Source organism: Gymnogyps californianus, unplaced genomic scaffold (assembly GCF_018139145.2).
Source record: "Gymnogyps californianus isolate 813 unplaced genomic scaffold, ASM1813914v2 HiC_scaffold_140, whole genome shotgun sequence".
Lineage (NCBI taxonomy): Eukaryota > Metazoa > Chordata > Aves > Accipitriformes > Cathartidae > Gymnogyps > Gymnogyps californianus.
The window spans coordinates 55,258-71,998 of NW_026114021.1; the positions used below are offsets into that span (position 1 = coordinate 55,258).

A 16,741-nucleotide genomic window follows, 5' to 3' on the forward strand; every position below is an offset into this window, starting at 1 on the left:
AATCCCAACCAGCTGAGTATCCAAAAGAGGTCCTCCCTTGGTAAAACTACGGGTTTCTCCGTAGTTGCTGGCTTTGAGAGCGCCTCGTCTGTCGCCCCTGACATCCCACAGCAATGGAGACGAGGCCAGCTTGGGCGGAGAGCTCTTGTGCAAGGAGCGCCATTACTCGTCGGCGCACCTCAAAAGCCACAGAACAAAGTCCGAAGGAAGCCGGACTATTCATAGAATCATAGAAAGGCCCCCATTGGTAGGGACCTGAAAAGATCACCTGGTCCAGCCTTTTGTGGGAAAGGGAGCCTAGATGAGATTATCTAGCACCCTGCCCAATCGCATCTTGAAAACCTCCGGTCATGGGGACTCTTCCACGTCCCTGGGGGGGTTGTGGCAGAGAATGATTGTTCTCACTGTAAAAAATGTCTTTCTTGTGTCAAGGTGAAACCTCTCCCGCTTGCTCCCTGTCCTCTCCATGTGGCTCTTTGTGAAGGGAGAGTCTCCGTCCTCTTTGTAGTGGCCTTTGAGTACTGGGAAACTGTGATGAGTGCAGGGGAAGAGCACCACAGGACAGCACGAGGCTCAGTATGGGCTGTTTTGGGGGAGGAAGCAGAGGTGGGGGAAGGGAGGGTTCAGGGTGGTCCTGGGAGGAAGAAAGGTGAGAAAACTAGAGGGAAGATGGGATAACATGGCTGTCACTCAAGAACTGGTTGCTGGTGAGGATGCTTGCCTGGCCGCGCCCGGCTTCTGGTCAGTGCAGCCTGTCCTGTCTTCCCCTTAAGTTCTATTCCTACCTATTTTCCCTGGCGAGGGGCTCTCTATTCTGTGTGCATGTGTGCGTATGGAAGCCGAGGGGCCAGCAACTGGAGTCAAACCACAGGTCGCTGTGGTTCCTGCGTCGGCGGTGCCAGTCACTGGAGTGGGAGCAGAGGTCATTGGGACTGTTTGTCTGGGGTGCCGGCACCTGGACAGACCAGGGTGAGTGGAAATAATGTGCCAGCAAGTGGAGCGTGTGAGGGTATGCAAGTCAGCGTGTGATTGCTCTTGAGTATCGAGCCAGATGACGCAGCGAGTGGGTAAAGCGGCTTGGGAGCCACGTATGGGCGCGTGCCTCTAAGGGTGAGGTCACAGAAGGAGTTGGCTACAGGAGGCACCAGAGGGTCCCGGCCAACTGCCAGAGACACCATAGGGCCTGCTTGTGTCTGTGTGCGAGTCTCTAGGGGCGAGAGAACCGGAGGAGCTGGCTACCAGAAGGACCGGGGTGTCCGGGCCAACTGGAACCAGGGACCAGGCACAGGGTAGACGGGGTGTCTCAGCCCAGCCGACGGAGGGATCCGCACTGTACATATGTGTAAAAGTTTCCCCCTCACCGACCTTCATCGTGATCAGCCAGAAAGGGGACCTGGACGAGGCCGTCAGCGCCCTTTGTTGAGTGCTGAGTGCTTCTGCCTGGGTTGATCAGTGTGGTCGGCCACACCTGGCAGTGCAAGAGGCAAGGGGCACAAATTAAAACACATGAAATTCCCATTGCAAGGCAAGAAACCACTTTCTTACCTTGAGGGGGGTCAACCAGTGGACCAGGTTGCCCAGAGAGGTCGTGGAGTCTCCGTCCTTGGAGATACTCAAAACCCAACCGGACTATGGCCTAAGCAACCAGCTCAAGTTGACCCTGCTGGAGCAGTTGGCTCGGAGTAAAGCATCTCAGGAGGTCCCTTCCAACCCCAACGATTCTGAGATTCTGGGAACAGATAAGAGCAATGTCTCCCATAACAAAATTTCTCACTTGAAATGTTCTGTGACAGCAAGTGGTTTACGCGTAGTTTGTTTTTCGTTCCCGTGGCTGCTTGAGCCTTGCTGCAGGCAAGGTAAACAACACCCACTGCTCTTCCCTCCTCCACCAAGCTAGTCACCTCACTGTAGAAGGGTACCAACCAGCTTGGTTAAGCGTGACTTCTCCTTCGTAAATCCATGCTTACTACTCCCAACCACCTCCCTGGGCTACCTATGTTTGGAAACGACTTCCAGGGTGTTTTGCTCTATCATCTTCCCAGGGATTGAGGAGAGGCTGACCGTCCTGTGAGGTCCCTGGATCTTCCTTCTTTCCCTTCTTGTTCCTCTTGCCTATGTGGAGACAGAAGAGGTTGCGGTGTGTCCTCAGCCACTTCAAAACCTTGCAAGTTCTTCTCAGGCAACTCTCGTCTCAAAACAAGGGCTTACTTGGGGGCACACATCAAGCTGCTCACACTCAGAAACTCTGACCATTGTTGGGCTGACCGACAAGGATGGGATTCGAACCCACGCGTGCAGAGCACAATGGATTAGCAGTCCATCGCCTTCACCACTCAGCCACCTCGTCAGCATGCTGCTCCTGCTCCTGTTCCTGCTCCAGCTCCAGCTCCAGCTCCTGCTCCCGACGCCTACACCTTTTTATACTGTTTGACACGGGAGAGAAGGAGCCAGCCTCCAGCTTTTGCCTTTTGGGACTGGTCCGCTCTCCCAGCAGCTGGGCTGAGCTCTGGGGACCTTTGGGAAACAGGTCTCAGCCTTCACGTCAGAAACTGGCTGAACAGCAGAGCCCCACGCTCCTTCCTGGGAAGCAACACGGGAGAGTGACCCTGGAGTGGCTCAGCGCCTCCAAAGGACTTGAGCCTGACTTTGAGATTAATTTGTCACCAGCCACGTTCCCCTCACATTCTGGAAGGATACGACCAGCTCATATGGACCGGAGTCACTCACACTTGACTGGTGGACTTTTCACCAGGACAGAGCCTCAGGCTTGGCCGTGGCGTCTCTGTGCTGTTCCCCCTGGTGCTCACCCAGGATCTCATCCCGGGCTGCTTCTCTCCCAGCACAGCTAACAGTGAGGAATGCAGAGGGAGCCGAGGGGCACCAGCCCCACTGCACACAACTCCTCTTTTTACCTGCCAGAGCTCCAGCGCTCTGGCAGTGGAGAGTTGAAACCACTGCACTGGTCCCCTGAGCCCAGACCTCTCTGTGCCTTGAAGAGATAGGCAGCCACTTCCCTGCCCTGCAGTTGAGGACACGCTGGGGCTCGAGTGCCTCGCAAGTTCCTCACAGAGCGTCAGAGCCTTTCAGGAGGGAGCGTCACTGGCTGCTTTGTCAGGGCACTTCCAGTTCCACCTGGAAAAGAGGCACGGGTGGCTGCCTCCCACCCCGGCGCCATACTGATTCCTGGGACCTGTTTCTGCCTGTACGGAGTGAGCACGTTTCTGCTGTGAGCTGTGGCACCGGGTCGACCGTCCCAGCAGGACGGCCCAAGAGCCCCAGAGCATGGCCCTGCTGGAAACGACGGCAGAAGTGAGACAGAGCCATCAGTCCTTTGCAGGAGAAGACAACATCCCCCTTCCAAGACCCTTTCCCCAAACGGCACGGCCGCCCGGGTGAGAGCGTGGCCCATCTTCCCATCTTCCCAAGCAGCACGGGCAGTCAGAGGCTTTTTCCAGGCAGCTCTCAGGGCTGGTGACATGTGCCTGCCCTTTGAGCTCCCAGCCAGACCTTTCCAGACCGGCACAGTCTCCGCTATGTCTCGTAGGGTAGCAGGCAGCACCGTCTGGTGCCACTCAGTGGCTGCAGCCTCAGGCCGGTGGTCTGTCACACCGGTCTGTCAAAAAAGCAGGCTGCCCAGGCCCTGGACACATAGGGCCGGCAACTTTCCTCCATTTGGTCTGTGCGCCAGAAACGTCCCGGAGTGGGAACGTCCGGGCACGTCTGTGCTGTCCTCCTTTGGCTGCTGTTTCACCAAGGAGCATGACAGGATTTCAAGGAGTCACCAAGCGGTTGGGCAAGACGCTAACAGCCATGACCACACTGTACAAAAAGCTGCATTTCTGCAGGAATGCGGACATGAGGTTGCGCCTAGGGTCCTCTGCACGTCTGAATCCATTTCCCCCAGAGCCCCTGATGCCAGTGCATGGATGATTCGCACCGAGGAGGAGCTGAGGTCTCTCATAGTGCCTCAGCACTTTTTGGTGACTCACAGGCGACTCCGAGGTGGTCTGCTGGTGCCACCTTGCAATTAAAGGGCCCTGAATGTGCCAATCCATCCCTGAGGCAGGGAAAACAAGCCAGACCCTCTGGGTCGGTGACCTGAACAAGCCACCCGGCAATGATGCAAAGATGAGTGTTGTTTGGGAGGACTGCGCCGAAGCCAACAGGTCCACTTGGTGATGGCTCGCTTTCAGGCATGAGTCAGCAGGCTCCTTCATCGCTCTCCAGGGCCATGTGGAGCCGTTGCTTCTCCTCAGGAGAGTAAGGAGTAAAGTCCTGGCAGGCAAGGCAAGGGCTGTGCAGTTCCCAAAGAAAACACTCTGGCCTTTCCTGACTGCAGACAACAGCTGAACTGCTGGGCTCCCTTTGCATGGCTGGAAAGTGTGTGCATCACCGAGGCCCGAGGGGAGCAGAGATCTGCCACCGAGTAGCCTCATCCACTCCAGCAATGGCCTCAGTGTCCCCATCCCTACGCACAACGGGGTTTCTCCCCAGACCGCAGGAGGGCCTTGTTTGACCATCACCTTCCAATCACCCCGGGGATCTGAGTCTCCTCCGTTCTCAGTCCCTCGGCAGAACGGCCATCCTGCAGGGGCTTGGCTGGGCTCTGAGCAACTCCATAGTCTGCAGGCACTGGTGTTGCTCAGGGTCGGCCTCAGCCCGCCAAAGAGAGACCCTTCCGAGTGGCCTTCAGGCGTGCTCCACAGGCAAAGTCCTAAGTAAGTAAGTGGCGGCCATGTTCCCCACGAAGGGCAGGACACGCACAACACCTACGCGTGGCCTGAATCTGCGGCAAGGCTTCACCAGCAACTGGAAGGAGACCTCAAGCGAGCGTTGGTCTGGGGAAGAAACATAATGGCTCTCAACAAAATCACTGCAGCGCTACCCAGGATGAAAAGGGAGCCAAGCATTTCAGGCAAAGGAGGCATGTCTTTCATCTACCAGCAGGGCTCTGAGAAGCCAGAATTGCTGTTTCTCAACATGCTTCATGTTTGTGTCATTTTTCAGCTCCCCTGGGGCTCTGGGCCGCAGCATAAAAGTGTGCCCAACTCCCAGCTCCTCTATCCTCTCCTCGTGCCTTCCTCTGCTCTGTGAAGTTGGTAAGTCTCCGTTCATTTTGCCTCTTGTCTCCTCGGGTGGCAGGACACTTTTTGTGGAGAGGGCTGCACGCGTTCTGCCTCCCTTGTCCTCGGTGAATGGCCTAGGACGTGAAAGAGGGCATTGGTTGGTTTCCTTGCCAGCCGTCGTTCTTTCCAAGGCTCAGGACGTACGGCCAGCACTCTCTAACCAACGGCCGGGCACTTCCTCCACCACCCGCAGTTCAGCAATGCTCCTTTTGCATTATTGGCATGACGAGGAGCTTCCTCAGGAGCGTTAGTCCCACCATAGACGTCTTCTTCCGTAGTGGCTGCTGTCTTCAGGAGCCCTGTTGCGTTTTACTCAGACGTGTCCCCTCCTGAGAGAAGTGGGTGAGAGGAGCCCGACCTGACAAGAGCAGGGTTCAACCCGCCTGCAAAACCTGGCATCCATTTCCTCATACCGGGAGGGGGCTTACTGAGGACTCTCTCTGGGGCGCCTTCCCTGCCAAGCCTTCAAGGCTGAGCAGAAGGATTGTTGTGAAATATCCTCGCAGCCTGCAGACGTACCCTTGGTAATGGAGCAACCGGAGGTAGCAGAGTGCCTCCGTGGGGCAGGCATGCCTGGGAGCGGCAAGGCCGGCTGAGGTACAGGCTGCGAAGGAGCTTCACTTGGACAGGGGGAGCTTCCTTGCGTTTGGACGGACCCTCGCGGATCACCCTTCAATTACAAACAAATGCCCACGGCAGGCCCACCAAAATGCCCAGAAACCCCCTCTCTGCACACACCGGAGGTCCATCACCTGTTGGGCCGTGCCACTGCTTCCCCCTTTGAGAACGTTTACCAAGTGGGACCCTGCGTTTCATGGGGGCGTTGCAAGTAAGTCTGGCCAGGTTAGCCAGGTCCCTCTGGGTGAGACATCCCAGGCGGGTGCGAGAAGAGGTCTTCGGCTACGGCAGGGTGTGACCAGGCAGCGGGGAGGTGAAGGCGGTGGAGAGGAGGGTGCATGCATTGTGGTGTTCTGCCAAAAGCACAGCAGGGCACCATTGCGGGCCCTCCTGCTGGGCACAGCTTTTTGACTCGTGCCCCATCCCAAATCTACCTCTGCTGAGCTCCCAGGCACTGCCCGTTCTCAGAGGAGCCAAGCTGGGCGTCTGAAAGGGCCCGACAGCTAATGCCCTCTGCTCCCTCCCGGTCTTGCAGGGTCGCCCCCCTCCGCGAGACATGTCGTGCTACAGCCCGTGCCTGCCAGCCACCTGCGGCCCAACCCCGCTCGCCAACAGCTGCAACGAGCCGTGCGTCATCCGTTGCGCCGACTCCAGCGTTGCGATCCAGCCCTCGCCAGTGACGGTGACGCTGCCGGGCCCAATCCTCAGCTCCTTCCCTCAGAGCACAGCCGTGGGATCCACCGCGTCGGCTGCCGTGGGGAGCTCTCTCAGCGCTGGCAGTGTGCCCATTGCTTCTGGGGGCTCCCTGGGGCTGGGGGGCTTTGGGTGGTCCGGTCTGGGCCGTGGGCTCTGCGGGCCTCTGGGACGGGGCAACCTCTTATGCTGAAGCCCGTGGATTGCCTGCCCGTGGTCGAGCGCCAGGAGCCTCGAGGAAAGCCCTGGAGCCAGCCCTGAGAGCGCGGCCATGGTCTGCAGGGGAGCCGAGCTCCCACCGCTCCGCCTGGAGGAAGGGGCCCGCGCTGGCCTTCCGTCTCTGCCCAAGGAAGCCTCTCTCTTTCCCCCTCTAGCTCTGCTTCACCTTATGCTCCCCATGAACTACCTCCTCCTTCCTTCCGTAGCAATGGGTCTAGGTGGTACATGATTGCCAGAGCCTTGAAGGGGAACTGGAAAAGAAGCATCCCTGGCGTGGAGGTTTTCCTTCAGATGGCAGCACTTCTCTGAGCTTTACTCAGCCTCCAACATGCATTGCTTAAGCTCTCGTCTCTTCCGTTTTCCTTTCATTTTCTCATTAAAGACACTGGGCATCAGCTTTGCAAGAGAGTCCTGTTTCTTTCTCCCCTCTTCTCCAATCCCAACCAGCTGAGTATCCAAAAGAGGTCCTCCCTTGGTAAAACTACGGGTTTCTCCGTAGTTGCTGGCTTTGAGAGCGCCTCGTCTGTCGCCCCTGACATCCCACAGCAATGGAGACGAGGCCAGCTTGGGCGGAGAGCTCTTGTGCAAGGAGCGCCATTACTCGTCGGCGCACCTCAAAAGCCACAGAACAAAGTCCGAAGGAAGCCGGACTATTCATAGAATCATAGAAAGGCCCCCATTGGTAGGGACCTGAAAAGATCACCTGGTCCAGCCTTTTGTGGGAAAGGGAGCCTAGATGAGATTATCTAGCACCCTGCCCAATCGCATCTTGAAAACCTCCGGTCATGGGGACTCTTCCACGTCCCTGGGGGGGTTGTGGCAGAGAATGATTGTTCTCACTGTAAAAAATGTCTTTCTTGTGTCAAGGTGAAACCTCTCCCGCTTGCTCCCTGTCCTCTCCATGTGGCTCTTTGTGAAGGGAGAGTCTCCGTCCTCTTTGTAGTGGCCTTTGAGTACTGGGAAACTGTGATGAGTGCAGGGGAAGAGCACCACAGGACAGCACGAGGCTCAGTATGGGCTGTTTTGGGGGAGGAAGCAGAGGTGGGGGAAGGGAGGGTTCAGGGTGGTCCTGGGAGGAAGAAAGGTGAGAAAACTAGAGGGAAGATGGGATAACATGGCTGTCACTCAAGAACTGGTTGCTGGTGAGGATGCTTGCCTGGCCGCGCCCGGCTTCTGGTCAGTGCAGCCTGTCCTGTCTTCCCCTTAAGTTCTATTCCTACCTATTTTCCCTGGCGAGGGGCTCTCTATTCTGTGTGCATGTGTGCGTATGGAAGCCGAGGGGCCAGCAACTGGAGTCAAACCACAGGTCGCTGTGGTTCCTGCGTCGGCGGTGCCAGTCACTGGAGTGGGAGCAGAGGTCATTGGGACTGTTTGTCTGGGGTGCCGGCACCTGGACAGACCAGGGTGAGTGGAAATAATGTGCCAGCAAGTGGAGCGTGTGAGGGTATGCAAGTCAGCGTGTGATTGCTCTTGAGTATCGAGCCAGATGACGCAGCGAGTGGGTAAAGCGGCTTGGGAGCCACGTATGGGCGCGTGCCTCTAAGGGTGAGGTCACAGAAGGAGTTGGCTACAGGAGGCACCAGAGGGTCCCGGCCAACTGCCAGAGACACCATAGGGCCTGCTTGTGTCTGTGTGCGAGTCTCTAGGGGCGAGAGAACCGGAGGAGCTGGCTACCAGAAGGACCGGGGTGTCCGGGCCAACTGGAACCAGGGACCAGGCACAGGGTAGACGGGGTGTCTCAGCCCAGCCGACGGAGGGATCCGCACTGTACATATGTGTAAAAGTTTCCCCCTCACCGACCTTCATCGTGATCAGCCAGAAAGGGGACCTGGACGAGGCCGTCAGCGCCCTTTGTTGAGTGCTGAGTGCTTCTGCCTGGGTTGATCAGTGTGGTCGGCCACACCTGGCAGTGCAAGAGGCAAGGGGCACAAATTAAAACACATGAAATTCCCATTGCAAGGCAAGAAACCACTTTCTTACCTTGAGGGGGGTCAACCAGTGGACCAGGTTGCCCAGAGAGGTCGTGGAGTCTCCGTCCTTGGAGATACTCAAAACCCAACCGGACTATGGCCTAAGCAACCAGCTCAAGTTGACCCTGCTGGAGCAGTTGGCTCGGAGTAAAGCATCTCAGGAGGTCCCTTCCAACCCCAACGATTCTGAGATTCTGGGAACAGATAAGAGCAATGTCTCCCATAACAAAATTTCTCACTTGAAATGTTCTGTGACAGCAAGTGGTTTACGCGTAGTTTGTTTTTCGTTCCCGTGGCTGCTTGAGCCTTGCTGAAGGCAAGGTAAACAACACCCACTGCTCTTCCCTCCTCCACCAAGCTAGTCACCTCACTGTAGAAGGGTACCAACCAGCTTGGTTAAGCGTGACTTCTCCTTCGTAAATCCATGCTTACTACTCCCAACCACCTCCCTGGGCTACCTATGTTTGGAAACGACTTCCAGGGTGTTTTGCTCTATCATCTTCCCAGGGATTGAGGAGAGGCTGACCGTCCTGTGAGGTCCCTGGATCTTCCTTCTTTCCCTTCTTGTTCCTCTTGCCTATGTGGAGACAGAAGAGGTTGAGGTGTGTCCTCAGCCACTTCAAAACCTTGCAAGTTCTTCTCAGGCAACTCTCGTCTCAAAACAAGGGCTTACTTGGGGGCACACATCAAGCTGCTCACACTCAGAAACTCTGACCATTGTTGGGCTGACCGACAAGGATGGGATTCGAACCCACGCGTGCAGAGCACAATGGATTAGCAGTCCATTGCCTTCACCACTCAGCCACCTCGTCAGCATGCTGCTCCTGCTCCTGTTCCTGCTCCAGCTCCAGCTCCAGCTCCTGCTCCCGACGCCTACACCTTTTTATACTGTTTGACACGGGAGAGAAGGAGCCAGCCTCCAGCTTTTGCCTTTTGGGACTGGTCCGCTCTCCCAGCAGCTGGGCTGAGCTCTGGGGACCTTTGGGAAACAGGTCTCAGCCTTCACGTCAGAAACTGGCTGAACAGCAGAGCCCCACGCTCCTTCCTGGGAAGCAACACGGGAGAGTGACCCTGGAGTGGCTCAGCGCCTCCAAAGGACTTGAGCCTGACTTTGAGATTAATTTGTCACCAGCCACGTTCCCCTCACATTCTGGAAGGATACGACCAGCTCATATGGACCGGAGTCACTCACACTTGACTGGTGGACTTTTCACCAGGACAGAGCCTCAGGCTTGGCCGTGGCGTCTCTGTGCTGTTCCCCCTGGTGCTCACCCAGGATCTCATCCCGGGCTGCTTCTCTCCCAGCACAGCTAACAGTGAGGAATGCAGAGGGAGCCGAGGGGCACCAGCCCCACTGCACACAACTCCTCTTTTTACCTGCCAGAGCTCCAGCGCTCTGGCAGTGGAGAGTTGAAACCACTGCACTGGTCCCCTGAGCCCAGACCTCTCTGTGCCTTGAAGAGATAGGCAGCCACTTCCCTGCCCTGCAGTTGAGGACACGCTGGGGCTCGAGTGCCTCGCAAGTTCCTCACAGAGCGTCAGAGCCTTTCAGGAGGGAGCGTCACTGGCTGCTTTGTCAGGGCACTTCCAGTTCCACCTGGAAAAGAGGCACGGGTGGCTGCCTCCCACCCCGGCGCCATACTGATTCCTGGGACCTGTTTCTGCCTGTACGGAGTGAGCACGTTTCTGCTGTGAGCTGTGGCACCGGGTCGACCGTCCCAGCAGGACGGCCCAAGAGCCCCAGAGCATGGCCCTGCTGGAAACGACGGCAGAAGTGAGACAGAGCCATCAGTCCTTTGCAGGAGAAGACAACATCCCCCTTCCAAGACCCTTTCCCCAAACGGCACGGCCGCCCGGGTGAGAGCGTGGCCCATCTTCCCATCTTCCCAAGCAGCACGGGCAGTCAGAGGCTTTTTCCAGGCAGCTCTCAGGGCTGGTGACATGTGCCTGCCCTTTGAGCTCCCAGCCAGACCTTTCCAGACCGGCACAGTCTCCGCTATGTCTCGTAGGGTAGCAGGCAGCACCGTCTGGTGCCACTCAGTGGCTGCAGCCTCAGGCCGGTGGTCTGTCACACCGGTCTGTCAAAAAAGCAGGCTGCCCAGGCCCTGGACACATAGGGCCGGCAACTTTCCTCCATTTGGTCTGTGCGCCAGAAACGTCCCGGAGTGGGAACGTCCGGGCACGTCTGTGCTGTCCTCCTTTGGCTGCTGTTTCACCAAGGAGCATGACAGGATTTCAAGGAGTCACCAAGCGGTTGGGCAAGACGCTAACAGCCATGACCACACTGTACAAAAAGCTGCATTTCTGCAGGAATGCGGACATGAGGTTGCGCCTAGGGTCCTCTGCACGTCTGAATCCATTTCCCCCAGAGCCCCTGATGCCAGTGCATGGATGATTCGCACCGAGGAGGAGCTGAGGTCTCTCATAGTGCCTCAGCACTTTTTGGTGACTCACAGGCGACTCCGAGGTGGTCTGCTGGTGCCACCTTGCAATTAAAGGGCCCTGAATGTGCCAATCCATCCCTGAGGCAGGGAAAACAAGCCAGACCCTCTGGGTCGGTGACCTGAACAAGCCACCCGGCAATGATGCAAAGATGAGTGTTGTTTGGGAGGACTGCGCCGAAGCCAACAGGTCCACTTGGTGATGGCTCGCTTTCAGGCATGAGTCAGCAGGCTCCTTCATCGCTCTCCAGGGCCATGTGGAGCCGTTGCTTCTCCTCAGGAGAGTAAGGAGTAAAGTCCTGGCAGGCAAGGCAAGGGCTGTGCAGTTCCCAAAGAAAACACTCTGGCCTTTCCTGACTGCAGACAACAGCTGAACTGCTGGGCTCCCTTTGCATGGCTGGAAAGTGTGTGCATCACCGAGGCCCGAGGGGAGCAGAGATCTGCCACCGAGTAGCCTCATCCACTCCAGCAATGGCCTCAGTGTCCCCATCCCTACGCACAACGGGGTTTCTCCCCAGACCGCAGGAGGGCCTTGTTTGACCATCACCTTCCAATCACCCCGGGGATCTGAGTCTCCTCCGTTCTCAGTCCCTCGGCAGAACGGCCATCCTGCAGGGGCTTGGCTGGGCTCTGAGCAACTCCATAGTCTGCAGGCACTGGTGTTGCTCAGGGTCGGCCTCAGCCCGCCAAAGAGAGACCCTTCCGAGTGGCCTTCAGGCGTGCTCCACAGGCAAAGTCCTAAGTAAGTAAGTGGCGGCCATGTTCCCCACGAAGGGCAGGACACGCACAACACCTACGCGTGGCCTGAATCTGCGGCAAGGCTTCACCAGCAACTGGAAGGAGACCTCAAGCGAGCGTTGGTCTGGGGAAGAAACATAATGGCTCTCAACAAAATCACTGCAGCGCTACCCAGGATGAAAAGGGAGCCAAGCATTTCAGGCAAAGGAGGCATGTCTTTCATCTACCAGCAGGGCTCTGAGAAGCCAGAATTGCTGTTTCTCAACATGCTTCATGTTTGTGTCATTTTTCAGCTCCCCTGGGGCTCTGGGCCGCAGCATAAAAGTGTGCCCAACTCCCAGCTCCTCTATCCTCTCCTCGTGCCTTCCTCTGCTCTGTGAAGTTGGTAAGTCTCCGTTCATTTTGCCTCTTGTCTCCTCGGGTGGCAGGACACTTTTTGTGGAGAGGGCTGCACGCGTTCTGCCTCCCTTGTCCTCGGTGAATGGCCTAGGACGTGAAAGAGGGCATTGGTTGGTTTCCTTGCCAGCCGTCGTTCTTTCCAAGGCTCAGGACGTACGGCCAGCACTCTCTAACCAACGGCCGGGCACTTCCTCCACCACCCGCAGTTCAGCAATGCTCCTTTTGCATTATTGGCATGACGAGGAGCTTCCTCAGGAGCGTTAGTCCCACCATAGACGTCTTCTTCCGTAGTGGCTGCTGTCTTCAGGAGCCCTGTTGCGTTTTACTCAGACGTGTCCCCTCCTGAGAGAAGTGGGTGAGAGGAGCCCGACCTGACAAGAGCAGGGTTCAACCCGCCTGCAAAACCTGGCATCCATTTCCTCATACCGGGAGGGGGCTTACTGAGGACTCTCTCTGGGGCGCCTTCCCTGCCAAGCCTTCAAGGCTGAGCAGAAGGATTGTTGTGAAATATCCTCGCAGCCTGCAGACGTACCCTTGGTAATGGAGCAACCGGAGGTAGCAGAGTGCCTCCGTGGGGCAGGCATGCCTGGGAGCGGCAAGGCCGGCTGAGGTACAGGCTGCGAAGGAGCTTCACTTGGACAGGGGGAGCTTCCTTGCGTTTGGACGGACCCTCGCGGATCACCCTTCAATTACAAACAAATGCCCACGGCAGGCCCACCAAAATGCCCAGAAACCCCCTCTCTGCACACACCGGAGGTCCATCACCTGTTGGGCCGTGCCACTGCTTCCCCCTTTGAGAACGTTTACCAAGTGGGACCCTGCGTTTCATGGGGGCGTTGCAAGTAAGTCTGGCCAGGTTAGCCAGGTCCCTCTGGGTGAGACATCCCAGGCGGGTGCGAGAAGAGGTCTTCGGCTACGGCAGGGTGTGACCAGGCAGCGGGGAGGTGAAGGCGGTGGAGAGGAGGGTGCATGCATTGTGGTGTTCTGCCAAAAGCACAGCAGGGCACCATTGCGGGCCCTCCTGCTGGGCACAGCTTTTTGACTCGTGCCCCATCCCAAATCTACCTCTGCTGAGCTCCCAGGCACTGCCCGTTCTCAGAGGAGCCAAGCTGGGCGTCTGAAAGGGCCCGACAGCTAATGCCCTCTGCTCCCTCCCGGTCTTGCAGGGTCGCCCCCCTCCGCGAGACATGTCGTGCTACAGCCCGTGCCTGCCAGCCACCTGCGGCCCAACCCCGCTCGCCAACAGCTGCAACGAGCCGTGCGTCATCCGTTGCGCCGACTCCAGCGTTGCGATCCAGCCCTCGCCAGTGACGGTGACGCTGCCGGGCCCAATCCTCAGCTCCTTCCCTCAGAGCACAGCCGTGGGATCCACCGCGTCGGCTGCCGTGGGGAGCTCTCTCAGCGCTGGCAGTGTGCCCATTGCTTCTGGGGGCTCCCTGGGGCTGGGGGGCTTTGGGTGGTCCGGTCTGGGCCGTGGGCTCTGCGGGCCTCTGGGACGGGGCAACCTCTTATGCTGAAGCCCGTGGATTGCCTGCCCGTGGTCGAGCGCCAGGAGCCTCGAGGAAAGCCCTGGAGCCAGCCCTGAGAGCGCGGCCATGGTCTGCAGGGGAGCCGAGCTCCCACCGCTCCGCCTGGAGGAAGGGGCCCGCGCTGGCCTTCCGTCTCTGCCCAAGGAAGCCTCTCTCTTTCCCCCTCTAGCTCTGCTTCACCTTATGCTCCCCATGAACTACCTCCTCCTTCCTTCCGTAGCAATGGGTCTAGGTGGTACATGATTGCCAGAGCCTTGAAGGGGAACTGGAAAAGAAGCATCCCTGGCGTGGAGGTTTTCCTTCAGATGGCAGCACTTCTCTGAGCTTTACTCAGCCTCCAACATGCATTGCTTAAGCTCTCGTCTCTTCCGTTTTCCTTTCATTTTCTCATTAAAGACACTGGGCATCAGCTTTGCAAGAGAGTCCTGTTTCTTTCTCCCCTCTTCTCCAATCCCAACCAGCTGAGTATCCAAAAGAGGTCCTCCCTTGGTAAAACTACGGGTTTCTCCGTAGTTGCTGGCTTTGAGAGCGCCTCGTCTGTCGCCCCTGACATCCCACAGCAATGGAGACGAGGCCAGCTTGGGCGGAGAGCTCTTGTGCAAGGAGCGCCATTACTCGTCGGCGCACCTCAAAAGCCACAGAACAAAGTCCGAAGGAAGCCGGACTATTCATAGAATCATAGAAAGGCCCCCATTGGTAGGGACCTGAAAAGATCACCTGGTCCAGCCTTTTGTGGGAAAGGGAGCCTAGATGAGATTATCTAGCACCCTGCCCAATCGCATCTTGAAAACCTCCGGTCATGGGGACTCTTCCACGTCCCTGGGGGGTTGTGGCAGAGAATGATTGTTCTCACTGTAAAAAATGTCTTTCTTGTGTCAAGGTGAAACCTCTCCCGCTTGCTCCCTGTCCTCTCCATGTGGCTCTTTGTGAAGGGAGAGTCTCCGTCCTCTTTGTAGTGGCCTTTGAGTACTGGGAAACTGTGATGAGTGCAGGGGAAGAGCACCACAGGACAGCACGAGGCTCAGTATGGGCTGTTTTGGGGGAGGAAGCAGAGGTGGGGGAAGGGAGGGTTCAGGGTGGTCCTGGGAGGAAGAAAGGTGAGAAAACTAGAGGGAAGATGGGATAACATGGCTGTCACTCAAGAACTGGTTGCTGGTGAGGATGCTTGCCTGGCCGCGCCCGGCTTCTGGTCAGTGCAGCCTGTCCTGTCTTCCCCTTAAGTTCTATTCCTACCTATTTTCCCTGGCGAGGGGCTCTCTATTCTGTGTGCATGTGTGCGTATGGAAGCCGAGGGGCCAGCAACTGGAGTCAAACCACAGGTCGCTGTGGTTCCTGCGTCGGCGGTGCCAGTCACTGGAGTGGGAGCAGAGGTCATTGGGACTGTTTGTCTGGGGTGCCGGCACCTGGACAGACCAGGGTGAGTGGAAATAATGTGCCAGCAAGTGGAGCGTGTGAGGGTATGCAAGTCAGCGTGTGATTGCTCTTGAGTATCGAGCCAGATGACGCAGCGAGTGGGTAAAGCGGCTTGGGAGCCACGTATGGGCGCGTGCCTCTAAGGGTGAGGTCACAGAAGGAGTTGGCTACAGGAGGCACCAGAGGGTCCCGGCCAACTGCCAGAGACACCATAGGGCCTGCTTGTGTCTGTGTGCGAGTCTCTAGGGGCGAGAGAACCGGAGGAGCTGGCTACCAGAAGGACCGGGGTGTCCGGGCCAACTGGAACCAGGGACCAGGCACAGGGTAGACGGGGTGTCTCAGCCCAGCCGACGGAGGGATCCGCACTGTACATATGTGTAAGAGTTTCCCCCTCACCGACCTTCATCGTGATCAGCCAGAAAGGGGACCTGGACGAGGCCGTCAGCGCCCTTTGTTGAGTGCTGAGTGCTTCTGCCTGGGTTGATCAGTGTGGTCGGCCACACCTGGCAGTGCAAGAGGCAAGGGGCACAAATTAAAACACATGAAATTCCCATTGCAAGGCAAGAAACCACTTTCTTACCTTGAGGGGGGTCAACCAGTGGACCAGGTTGCCCAGAGAGGTCGTGGAGTCTCCGTCCTTGGAGATACTCAAAACCCAACCGGACTATGGCCTAAGCAACCAGCTCAAGTTGACCCTGCTGGAGCAGTTGGCTCGGAGTAAAGCATCTCAGGAGGTCCCTTCCAACCCCAACGATTCTGAGATTCTGGGAACAGATAAGAGCAATGTCTCCCATAACAAAATTTCTCACTTGAAATGTTCTGTGACAGCAAGTGGTTTACGCGTAGTTTGTTTTTCGTTCCCGTGGCTGCTTGAGCCTTGCTGAAGGCAAGGTAAACAACACCCACTGCTCTTCCCTCCTCCACCAAGCTAGTCACCTCACTGTAGAAGGGTACCAACCAGCTTGGTTAAGCGTGACTTCTCCTTCGTAAATCCATGCTTACTACTCCCAACCACCTCCCTGGGCTACCTATGTTTGGAAACGACTTCCAGGGTGTTTTGCTCTATCATCTTCCCAGGGATTGAGGAGAGGCTGACCGTCCTGTGAGGTCCCTGGATCTTCCTTCTTTCCCTTCTTGTTCCTCTTGCCTATGTGGAGACAGAAGAGGTTGAGGTGTGTCCTCAGCCACTTCAAAACCTTGCAAGTTCTTCTCAGGCAACTCTCGTCTCAAAACAAGGGCTTACTTGGGGGCACACATCAAGCTGCTCACACTCAGAAACTCTGACCATTGTTGGGCTGACCGACAAGGATGGGATTCGAACCCACGCGTGCAGAGCACAATGGATTAGCAGTCCATTGCCTTCACCACTCAGCCACCTCGTCAGCATGCTGCTCCTGCTCCTGTTCCTGCTCCAGCTCCAGCTCCAGCTCCTGCTCCCGACGCCTACACCTTTTTATACTGTTTGACACGGGAGAGAAGGAGCCAGCCTCCAGCTTTTGCCTTTTGGGACTGGTCCGCTCTCCCAGCAGCTGGGCTGAGCTCTGGGGACCTTTGGGAAACAGGTCTCAGCCTTCACGTCAGAAACTGGCTGAACA

The 16,741-nt window shown here is 57.2% G+C and overlaps 3 non-coding genes across 3 annotated transcripts; all 3 read right to left on the minus strand.

Moving 5' to 3' along the window:
* Window positions 1-2,265: 2,265 nt before the first annotated feature.
* Window positions 2,266-2,347, minus strand: TRNAS-GCU (transfer RNA serine (anticodon GCU)). The gene has a single exon. It is a non-coding gene; the product is annotated as a tRNA-Ser (tRNA).
* Window positions 2,348-9,356: 7,009 nt separating this feature from the next.
* On the minus strand, window positions 9,357-9,438 carry TRNAS-GCU (transfer RNA serine (anticodon GCU)). The gene has a single exon. It is a non-coding gene; the product is annotated as a tRNA-Ser (tRNA).
* A 7,008-nt stretch (window positions 9,439-16,446) lies between these two features.
* Window positions 16,447-16,528, minus strand: TRNAS-GCU (transfer RNA serine (anticodon GCU)). Its single transcript has one exon. It is a non-coding gene; the product is annotated as a tRNA-Ser (tRNA).
* Window positions 16,529-16,741: the final 213 nt, after the last annotated feature.